Consider the following 12,163-nt stretch of genomic DNA (forward strand, 5'->3'; position numbering starts at 1 on the left):
AAAAGCACTTAAGGTTACCCAAGGCTCAGCATTTTAATGGATTACCCATTACTTTCTCTCTCTTCATTCAAACCTTTTAAGAACTGCTTTCAAGAAGCTAAACAGATGGCTTTTTATGTTCCCATTTTTCCTGACCACTTATCCATCCTGTGGGTGCCTCATGAGCTCTGGGGTAAGGAGAAGGAAAGAGATCTGGAAGACCTATCAGCTGTCAACACAGTCCCCTGGTAATGGATGGAGAACGGGCTATGTGAAGCACCCACCCAAATATGTTTACATCCAAAGCCGGGGAGCAAAGGGGAAGCACCTGGTCTGCTACTGTAATTTCAGTGCAAAGATGGTGCTTAGAAAGAAAAGCACATAAAAAAAAAAGCTTCCCAAGTGTGTTTATCTTCAACACTTGAAAGTTGACTTTACTTTAAAATCAGAATTTATTATTATAACATTTATTATTATAACATTTGGCTCTAGCTTTGTGTTTCTTCAAAATTTCACACACATGAACAAATGAGTAACTGCTTGTTTTCAGTCAAGCTTCATCTGAAGGATGTGTCCTCTTGACAATAAGAAAATAAATAAATCAATAAATAATATAGTGAGAGGACAATGGTCATTTAGATCCTGAAAGTCGTGTGTGTGTGTGTGTGTGTGTGTGTGTGTGCCCTTTCAATGTTGCTAGTGTTCTTTTGCTACCAAGAAAAATTCTTGTTAATGATTTTAATCCCTTCCTTTTAAACTATCATAAAAAGAAAGATGGAAAACATCAGAAGAAACTGTTTAGTCTTTAATAAATCTGTTCCTTTGCTTTGTTTACCAATGATTTAGTTCTTTCCTCCAAAGTAAAGATCAAGTAAACAAAACAATCTGGACCCTGCTCTGTGCACTGCTCCAGGTGAGGTAGGGACAGATGCAAATTAAACAAGATGCCCAGTGTCCTGAAGTTCCTTGCCACAAGGATACCAACTAAAATTCTCCAGATGTCATTTATACAGATGAGGCAATTATAAAAATTTATCTCAAGTTCTATTTCCTGATTTTGTCCCATCAGAATCCCAGAGACTGTAAAACCTGATTTTTGGTTACTGTTAATGGCCCTGACTCCCCTGGGTTGTATTTCCTGTGAGAATTATACAATGTTAGGAAAGAAATCGGAAATTAAAAGGGATCACCCACTTAATTTAGAGAGAATCTTTAAATGTGAAATGAAGACCAGCTTTTATTAAGAGGAAGTATTCAGGAGACATTTCATAGAGAAGGAACTGGAAGCCACAGGGAGGAGAGTAAATGGAAGAGGCTCTTAGGGTGTGTGATGGAGGAAAGAGAAATAAAAATTAGGAACAGAAACACATTTGCAGCAAAGAAAAGGAGGGCAGGAAAGAAAAGGAGAGACAGATGGAGATCAGTGGATGGCCCTGAACACTAGAAAACAGTGTTTTAGTGAAAGTCGTAAATAAGGGAAGAGATTAACAACATTAATGGTTACATAAACCTTGTAGGAGACCATTGGTTTGAGCTCAACAGACTGAATCAAACTGGAGTGGCTTACCCTCTAGTTCCACTCCACTAAGCCCAAGCTGAAGCTGTTTATTTGACTTCTGAGAAATCAGGAGGGAAAAATCTAATGGTCAAATATCAAGCCAGACTTGACTGGCAAGATAAGACTGTGCTAATCTTTACAAGGAAAGTAACTTTGAAGCAACCAGTTAACTCTGTTGTCTCTTACTTCTTTCCTGGACCTTTTTCTGTCTATAAAAATCAATTTTCTCTGCTTATCTAATCAAAATACTCATTCTGTATTGTAGACCCCATATTAAGACCCTGAAAGTAAGTTTGAAGTGATTTTATTTTGTCACAGCTAATGATCTCTTTTGTCAGAGGTAGCCTAGGTCATGTGAATTACACATAGCTACTATTTCTCAAGTATTTCAAACGTACAGTTACTATTCTAGATTTAGTACCTCTGCCCATCTTCATGTTTAACCCTCACCACAACTCTCCAAGGCAATCATTATTGTATCCAGTTTACAAAGAAGAAGTTTATGCAGTTGGGAAATACAGGGGCAGAATTCCAGCCCAAACAGGCCTGGCTCTGACTCTGGCCTAGTAACTCCTTTATACGCTGTCCCTGCAGAGCAGTTGGCTACCCAGAAGGCCAGCCATGGGCTCCTTTTCTTCCCAGCCATGTGAGGGAAGTATCTCTCCTAGTGGTTTGTGGGCCAATGAAGATGGGCTAAATCTGTATGTGACTCGCTGTAATGCAACTATCTTCCTTAGATCTTCTAAGGCCGGTGTTTACTTGCTCTCTAGTTCCTCAACAGGAGTCAGAGCTAGCGGGTTCAGTGAGACATGGCTCAGATAGTAAAGAGCCTCCCTACCAAATGTAAGACCCTGACTTCAAGCTCCAACATTGCCCTTTCCCAAATATCCACAGGGTTCAGTGAACGGCTCCAAGGACCTAAAAGATGTCAGAAATATTATTACAGAGAAGCTGATTGGCCTATTTGCCAAATACCCAGTTAGACTGTAATGTTTTTAAGAAATAATCTGTCTGGCATCAAACCACTTAGGTTTAGGAGTTATGACAATACTTATTGCTTATCCTGATTCCCTGATTAATACAATAGCTGAAGTAATAATGATTCTATTAAAAGGTGACTTAAAAAAATCAGTGTGCTTTCAAAAGCAAAATGTTGAAAATAAGTGTGAAGACTCTGAGGATGAGTTGGATTAGGAGTACATTGTATATATGCATGGAAATGTCATGATGTGCACTCCCTTGTACAACTAATGTCAACTAATCAAAAAAATCTTTAAATAAAAAACTTAAGACTCCTATTATCTCTAAGCACACTTCTTCAAAACTTGGAGACAAGAAACTTGGGCTAATAAGGAAGCTGCACACTGTTTCAGTCAGCCTGAAACTGTGCTGGGGATCCCCAAGATTGAATCCTTGTGTTTGGGCTTTGGTAGTCTTCTGTCTCCTAGTTACAGACAAGGCAGAGAAGTCAGTGTGCACTGAGCTCTAGTAACACATTTCATTAAGAGATTTCTCCAAACGGAGTTGTCTAAATAGTCGAGCCCCCCCCCCCTCCAACACACACACAGAGCTCCAGACACTTGCCTCTGATTTTTTTGGGGGTGGGGGTCAGTTGTAGGGCCTGAACTCTGGGCCTGGGCTCTGTCTCTGAGCTCTACAGCTCAAGGCTAGAGCTCTACTACTTGAGCCACAGTGCCACTTCCGGCTTTTTCTGCTTATATGGTGATGAGGAATTGAACCCAGGGCTTCATGTGTGCAAGGCAAGCACTCTACCACTGAGCTACCTTCCCAGCCCTTGTCTCTGAATTTTGAACCACTCAAACACTCCTGCTCCTGGAGCCCAGGACCACTGGAATGTAAGAACAGAAGAGGTGTAGGATTAAGTCTTCTGTGGTCTTTAGTGCTCACCAATCATGGAATGCTTGCCAGACTCCAGTGATAGATTTTCCTCTCTTTCCTTCTAACTATCACCATAATACACTCAGTAATTGGCTTCCAAGTGGTAAGAAAAAGCAATTCGGTGTGCTAAATAGAGAATTGAGGAGTCAATAAAGAGATAAATGGCCGGGCACTGGTGGCTCACGCCTGTAATCCTAGCTACTCAGGAGGCTGAGATCTGAGGATCGCGGTTCAAAGCCAGCCAGGACAAGAAAGTCTGTGAGACTCTTATCTCCAATTAACCACCAGAAAAGCAAAAGTAGTACTGTGGCTTAAGTAGTAGAGCACTTGCCTTTACCTGAAGAGTCCAGAGACAGCACCCAGGCCCAGAGTTCAAGCCCCATGACCAACAAATAAAGAAGACAGAGAGAGAGAGATAAATGCAGTTGTTTGTGGCCATTGTCTACTTCATTTTTACTACCATAACGTCCTCAAAAGACTATTGTGGATTCACCTACCATGGGCAAGATGTAAAACCCAGGGATGCAAAGTCACAGCTCTACAGAAAGATGGACATTTCCTAAAACTTAGCCTGAAAGCCTAAATGTTCCCTGAAGGTGAATAGAAACGATCTTGTCTAAAACAAGGGCAATTTTTAAACTCTGCACTGAGCAATTTGGTCTTGGCTCTTGGTCAAGTACTGTATTTATTTAGGTTGGTGTGTCCCTACTCTAATTAACAGGAGGGAAAAGAGGAGGAGGACAAAGAGGGGGAAGAGAATTCATCCTTGGCTACATTGAAGAAGTAATGAGCCAACTAGTGTTCTGAGTGCCAATCCAGCACCACAGTTTTCTTGACCCAATTTTAAGATAATCTAATGTATATACCAAAGGAAAATGCAATATATTTCAATATCATTAGTAGCTGTCAACTCATAAAATCATAAAACTTCAGAACTCAAAGAGATCCTACAAAACTTTATATTTCTCATTTATAAAATGAATGTATTGTGTTAGACTATCTCTAAATGTCTTAGCTGTGAAAATCTATGATTATATGCACATTCAAAGTCATGTTATGTATATGATATATAATAAATAATATAAAATGTGTTTGCACGGTACCATACATATACAAGGAGGCTGTAAAGTATTGATTTATATGTTTTTAAATAAATATTCCAAAGTATATACATGACAAGTTTTTTAGGAAATTAATCTCAGCAGAATGTGCAAATGAAAACAATTTTAATATTGTTCTTTCTCTGTAATAAACTCACTCTGGACCATTTCTCCAGACTGCATACAAAATCTCAAGCAGGTCTCATAGCCTTTCTAGATTCTGGAATATTCTATCACTGTAAAAATAAAAGCCGAACAGTTTGGATCTCAGAGGATATAGCTCACTGGAATAGTGCCACCTAGCATATGCAAAGTCCTAGGTTCAATATCCAGGACCATGAAAAACATCAGAACAATTACAATATCAAGATTCCAATCTTATTTACATCTAAACTTCTAGCTTAGATGAGTTTCAGGCTTGGCAATCTCCAAATGGAGGAATGAAGCATCATTGAATTCTTCTCTCCTCTTTTAATCCTCTTCCTCTTCAAATCTCTCATAAACATGTTAGATTTGTCAGGGTCACTCAGAAAGAGAGGCTAAGGAAAAAAGAATGCCTCTTTTTGCAATAAGCCTTCTTAAAGATCATCTCATTCAATCTCCCTTCATGGAGAAAATTTCTCTTATCTGGCTGGCAGCTTGAGTGTCCTACCAGCCCAGACCTTATTATTTACTGACTCTTCACCTTTCTGTTAGGGCCCTTTCTCTAGCTCAGGAAATTCTTGTAAGCCAAAATTCATTTCAAATATGATGCTAGTTCTTATTGTAGCTTGCTCCTAAGACACCTGTTTTACTCAGATGCAGGTCCCTCTTTGAAATTCTTTTTGCGTGGCTTGAAGTTGGAGAAAGCACCTTTTCCAATGATTTTATAGAAAATAAGGGAGAAGACTCGAGAAGTCCAACGTTCTCCATCAGCAACTCTTCTCAACTTACCACCCTCAAATCAGTCCACATGACATCTAGAAGAGATTCTGTCAAAAATCAGTTCATAGCCAATAGCACATTCTGCCAGGGACTTGATCATCTCCAAATGGGAGAATACGTGTCACTGGCTTCTTCACTCCTCCTTTATCATCTTCCTCTTCATGTTTAGGATGGGGCAAGGGCACATTTGACACTTACTTTTTGTTCTTGACCAAATTTATCAACTACTATGCTTAGAGGCTTAAAAGAACTAAAATTTCTGAAGGCTCATTTGTGTTCAGTTATACCAGAGTTTCACATGAAACAACTCTCTGGTTCAAATTCTAGTTAGAAGGCATTTGAAATGCTCTATTTTATTCTGATTTAAAATTTTATAGGAAAAAAAAAGATGAGTTTGATGATCTAATTCTGAGTGTATTTGATTCCATGAGATGACTATTGTGATTTAGGAAGAAAAAGTAACTAAAATCTGATAAAATAAGAGAAAAATGTAAAAATAGTACTTTGATTTTGCCCAGAAAATTAATTTGTTCAGCTTTCAGTGCCTAATTTCAGTTTAACTTCTGATGACAGTGCTAAATGTATGACATCTTTTCTCCTCGTTCTGAATGGTGGTTTAAGGAAGCATTAGAGAAGTTGATAGCATAAATTAGACTTTTCCAGAGAACCACATAGGCATCCAGGTACAGAGAACAAAGAAAGGCTTATTGCCAGGAAGGGAGCCGGCAAGACCCCTCTCACAAGGGAGAAGTGAGAAGAAGCACCAGCTATTGTCTGGGGTGACTTATATAACCGAGGAGGTTGAGGAGGGGCTAGGAGGCGGAGACCCTGGTGTGGACATGCGGGCCAGGGGCTTCATCATGGTGCACAAGGATTTATGGCTGCTGTCCAAATAGTAGATAAGGGGTCCTGCAGCTGCCCAGACCTGAAGGTCACCCTAAGGTGCTTTTGCTGCCTTATATGGTGGTAGCTGCCCCAGAGATGTGCCATCCCAAGGTAAAGGGGGTTGGAGGCTGATTATTTACTGCCTTTACTAAGTGGGCCTATTTTTAGTGTTGCCTAGGAAGGGAGCATGTTAAGCCGTGGAGAGGGGAAGGAGTGTACTAAGCTATGGGAAGGAAGCTCATTTTGCTAACAGAAGTGGTGTCTTCTCTCCATGACTTGGAAATTGAATCACTTTATCCAGAAACCTGCTGTTGCTGTTAGATTTCTGCAAACTTCTTTGTGAGAAGTGTGGGTGAGGGCTTCCTGGATGGTGAGTTCAGCAGTCAGATATGTAAGCCACTTGTTTATTAGAGCTTCTGCCAAATGGGCTCAAAATGTCAGCCATGTGAAATATGTATGCTCCAGGAAACCATTGAGAATTCAACCAACTCACAAATAATGACTTCACTGTGTCTCACAATGACCTCCTTCTGTCTCGCTCCTATTCCCAATGGCATTGTTAAATGCAAACCAATAGTTAGTTTATTGATTTACTATTCATTTAATTATTATAGCTGGAAAACAAATGGTCCAGTTCAACAGGTCTAAAAACAAGCCTTAAACAAGTGCATTGTTAAATGGAGTTAGTTCAGCATTAACATTCTTTTAGGCATATAGTGAACTGATGGCATTGTATGGTCCACAAATATCAAAGATACATAGGAAATGTATCATCACCCTGAGGTCAGTGTGGCCAGAAGTCAATGATTAGTCCTTGGGGTCTTTTATGTACCAGTCCTTAGAATAGTGATCTCAGCTTTAATCATAGCTAAAAGGAGAAAAGTGAAAGCAACTTTATTTAAAAATCATTTCAATGGAAGAAATAGGGAAGTGGTTTGGATTGAGACAATTGCATGACCCACAGTGAATGAAGGCAAAGATTTTAATGTTTTCAAAATGGGTCATGTCACTGAATCACTTTTGTCCACAATCTTGGTTAGAATCATTTATTCAGCAACTTGTCATTGCCATGCAAAGTGTTGAAAATGGCCCAATCCACCAGACCTGGTCCTGTTCCTGGGTTTACAACTACTAGAAAAACAAGCAAGTCTTTCCTGTTGGTTACTAGCAGGTTTCTCTCACCACACTATTGTGGTAAGAGTGTGATGCTTTTGGTGGTGTGCTATGGTCTTCAGGATCCGATGCTTTAAAGAGAGTCATATTTGTAACCTACGATCTAAGACAGGATTGTGAGTTAACCAAGAAATAGAATTAAGAGCAAAATTTCAAGAATCACATAGACAACTTCAGGCAAATGAGAGGGATGTTCAGAAAACTATAAATAGTTGAGTGAAGACTGCAGATTAGGGGTGAGGGTGATGAAAAATACCAGAGAATCAAAGAATACAATCAGCAGTCTTGATGATTAGTCCTGATGATTACCTTACCCATTGGTAATTTGTGTCAATAAGGGGTGACATGCTCAGATGAGAAAGATTAAGAACCTGGTACAATGTAAAGAACAGAAGGAAAGGGGCAAAACAAGAGTCAGGACAAATAGTTAGGAGGTTGTTGTATTAACTGGATGAGAGAGATAATAACTCAAAACAATCCAGGAATAAATGGACTTGGAGATATTTGACAAATAATATTTCTGGGTCTTAGTGACTGAGTGGGCATGAGGGATATGGGTCAGAGGGTGGAATCAAGGATGTCAAGTTCTGGCGAGATGACAGCATGATTCACTGAGAAGGGGATGATCATGGGAGAGCAAGCTTAGGGTCTGAAATGATGTACTCAGTGTAGGACATGCCCATTTCACAATGATAGTAGGATCTCTGGATAGAGAATGATAAAGTATGGAATTTTCTGTGAATTCTATAGTGAATATATTGGACAAAAGAGTTCACAAAAGATTTTAAGAAATCATAGTGAGGAAGTGGAGCTGTGGCTCAAAGTGGTTTAACACCAACCTCATACAAAATTGCTCAGGGTGGTACCTAGGCCCTGAGTTCAAGCCCCATATCAACAAAAAAGAAAGCAGGAAAGCTAGAAAGGGAGGGAGGGAAGGAGGGAGGGAAAGAGGGAGGGAAGGAGGGAGGGAGAGAGGAAGGGAGGAAGGGAGAAAGGGAAGGAGAGAGGGAGGGAAGGAGAGAGGGAGGGAATGGCGAAGGAGGGAATGGCGAGGGAGGGAGAGAAGGAAAGGGAAAGAAAGAAAGAACGAAAGAAAGAATGAAAGAAAGAAAGAGAGGAAGGAAGAAGGGAGGGAGGAAAAAGGGAGGGAAGGAGGGAAGGAGAGAAATCATAGTGAAAAGACAGATACCACTAAAGCCTAGAAGACAGTTTGTTGTTGTTGTTGTTGTTGCGGGGGGGGGGGGGTCCAGTCATGGGGCCTGAACTCTGGGCCTGGGCGCTGTCAGTCAGCTCTTCAGCTCAAGGCTAGCTTTGTACCACTTGAGCCACAACGCCGCTTCTGGCTTTTTTCTTTTTGCTTATGTGGTGCTGAGGAGTTGAACCCAGGGCCTCATACATGCAAGGCAAGCGCTCTACCACTGAGCCACCTTCCCAGCCCCTCTAGAAGACAGTTTTAAGTGTCAGATACTATTTAGGGGATTTAAAATTTAGGAATGAGATTATTGATATTTGAACAAGACCAGTGGAACATTAGAGCAGAAGCTAGCTGTCAAGGAGAATTTCAGCATGGAGAGCAAGGAAATAGTGATGGTGAGTATAGACACCTGTCTCAACGAGCTTGATGTATCCAAAACAAGTTAGGTAGGAAATGAGTGGGAAAGATGTAAGAGCAAAGAGGATGTTGGTTTAAGGATGGAAGGAAGCTAGGTGGGCTTGTTTAAATCAGTAGCAAATGTAGAGAGAAGCTATGATTAAGCCCATAAATCTGCAAGACAGGTTTAGGACCTTGGAAATGGCCTTGACAATGAGAAATCTATCTAACTGTGACAGACAGGAAGGAGGAAATGGTGAGTACTTCTTCAAGTAAGTTTGTGGCAAGAATCTGAGGGACTTCCTGTCTGGTGGCTTTTGTTTTCTCATAAAGTAGAAAAAAATTCCCTACAGAAGACTGATTTTTTAAAATATATATAGATATGCCAACTTTATGGTCACCAGTTTTCTGTGATTGTGGTTTCATCTATGAGTACAAATAAAACTCACCATTAAATTTCCTTTCTTTCCTATAACTGGCACATCTTAACTCCCAGCCACCCCTGTGATGCCAAGAGGTACCTCAGCCAAGGTTCTGTGACGTTGATGGATTGTAGGTGGTACTCTGGATTACAGGGTTGATTGTTATGAGCTGAGGGAGCCTTTATTTAGTGGAACACTGAAGGTGAATAGGACAGTGAAAGGAGAGTTTTCTGAATCTCAATAAGATCTAATGGACCTCAAAAGAAATGAAGACATGGACGCTGACCTTAGAGAAGCAGAGACAAAAGAAAGAAGAGCCTAAAGGTAAAGTTCTTGAAGGGCAATCCACTCTATAACAAACTTCTTCCTGAAGTTTGTTCTCTCTCTCTTTCTCTATCTTTCTCTCTCTCCCTCTCCCTCTCTTTTGCCCCACTCCTATGACCTTCCCTCTTTCCTTCTCTTCCTCAATTGTATATTTGTCTTATGATCGTTTGTACCAATTATGTTGACTTTAATAAAGCACTAGTGACCTGCCCAAGGGATTGTCCCCTCTTTTTTATTTACTTACTAACTAACCCTTACTTCCTTTAAGACATGCCAGAAAGCTAAAGCTGATTCATAGGCTCCCAGCCTTCCCACTGGTTTTATACAGTCAATCTCACAGAAGACCTGAAAGGATGCAGGTACCTGTATAGTCCAGACCCCCTTCAGTGTGTGCATGGAGGGCCGTTAATTAAAGGTAGAGTGCAAGTTCTGACGGTCTTCACCATTCTCAGCACCTGCTTCCCATAGCAAGCACAACACAACATGGTTATCAACTTGCCAGAATGGCCAAAACTCCATCGAGATGCTGACAAGGAAACAAAGAAGTTTCTCCTGCTCCCTGCACTCTATACTGTTGGGATCCAATTTTTGTGCAGCAGAAAGAAGGATTTTTGAGGACCAACAACCAAAGAACATTGTGATTTTTGCCAGGTACAGGAAACAGAACTGGTAAGAGGAAAAGCCAAAATAAAAAAACCCAAGAAATGGTTTAACTGATCCATAATTTAGTTAAAAGTATAAAGTCCTCTCTTCCCTAGCCTTTATTGCCTGGCAAGTATTTTTCCCATGTTATAGAAGAATAAAAATACAATCTACTCTAGTCACTAGAAATGTAGCTGTTGAAGAGAATTTTTCCTTGTAAAAGATCATAAATACAAATATAAATCCAGTGTGCCTAAGTCAATAGTTAGATACTGGTGGCAGGTTCAGAAGAACTGTCCTTGTAGAGCTTCCAGGCTACACCCCTTGTTGGCATGACGCCATAGCATGATTCCTCCTTGTGCTGTAATTTTTAAGTTCCCTCACTGACCTTAGCCAGAGCTTCTGATTCAAACTCAAAGCTATGCTGAACTGGAGCTTTCCACCTGCTCCATAGCCCCTACCCCAGCCTCCCAAACTATTAAGGTAAAAACAACAATAACAAAAGTGGATCTTGCTCCTTCTGTATGATGTGCTGGGCACCTCTGCCAAGATAATTCTTTATTAACATGTGGCAGAAACTGTGGTTCAAATCCCTCACATTTCTTAATCCAAGGAATGGAAAGGAAGGTTTTTGCTGGCAGGAACAGCCACCCCTGTGACTTGTCTGCCTGGCAATCCTCTGTCCGGGGTCAGAGGATGAGGGTGGGGCTGCTGGCCTATGTCACTTGGAACACAGATTGTTTTTCTGGGATGAGCCCAATAAATTTATTGAGTTCATGGAAGTTAGAAGGAGAGAGTTTTAACTTCATTTTGAATGCTGGTGGCTATGGCCTATAATGAAGTCTCATTAGAGAATGAAGGCCTTTGTTAAGGGCCTCAGGGTTTTATGTGGTCATGGCTAGCAGCCGTGGAGAGAACTGTGGAAGTTATGCTTTATTGGAAGGTTTGTGTGAGCACGCTGCAAGTCCAGGAAAGGGGCATTCAGAAAGAGATGACAGCACACAGGGTAGGTAAACTTGAGTCTTGAGTCAGTGCCCTGCAAAGGAGCGCTTAGATGATGCAGAGGAGAGAGACCCCCATTGTGGTGGCTGTGATTCTTTCTTTGGTTAGCTCTACTTTAGAAGTCTGGGAACTTAAGCAGAACCAGGAAAAATGGATTTTTCTACAGAATTGGCTGGATTTCTTCAACAAATTAGTATTGTGGGTTGAAAGAAAAAAATGATTGGAGACGTAACAATTAAGTGCATCATGTGGTTTTGGAGTAGATTCTGATTTGAATAAGTCAATCATAAAATATTTGGGAATTACTAGTTATTTTATTCAGTGTGAGAATGGTATTGTATTTAGCATCACGGTTCTATGGGAAAACACTCATTTCAGAGAAGAATCCATAAGTATTTAAGGGTGAAATGTTACACCTGAAATTTGCTTGGAAGTATTTTGGAAATAAAACATAAAATAAATGTGGCAAGAGGTTGGCCATTACTTTAAATAAATGTGGATAAAGGATTGTTATGCTCTTCTCTATGCTTTTTGTTTATTTGAAAAATATGTTATTTTAGAAGTTAAAAACATTCACACATAGAGACAGACAGACAGACAGACAGAGTCACTGGCAATATTATAAGAAGGGAAACCTATCCTTGCCAGTCATTCATTCCCCAAC

The sequence above is a fragment of the Dipodomys ordii genome, unplaced genomic scaffold (genome assembly GCF_000151885.1).
Source record: "Dipodomys ordii isolate 6190 unplaced genomic scaffold, Dord_2.0 Scaffold41, whole genome shotgun sequence".
NCBI classification, from domain to species: domain Eukaryota; kingdom Metazoa; phylum Chordata; class Mammalia; order Rodentia; family Heteromyidae; genus Dipodomys; species Dipodomys ordii.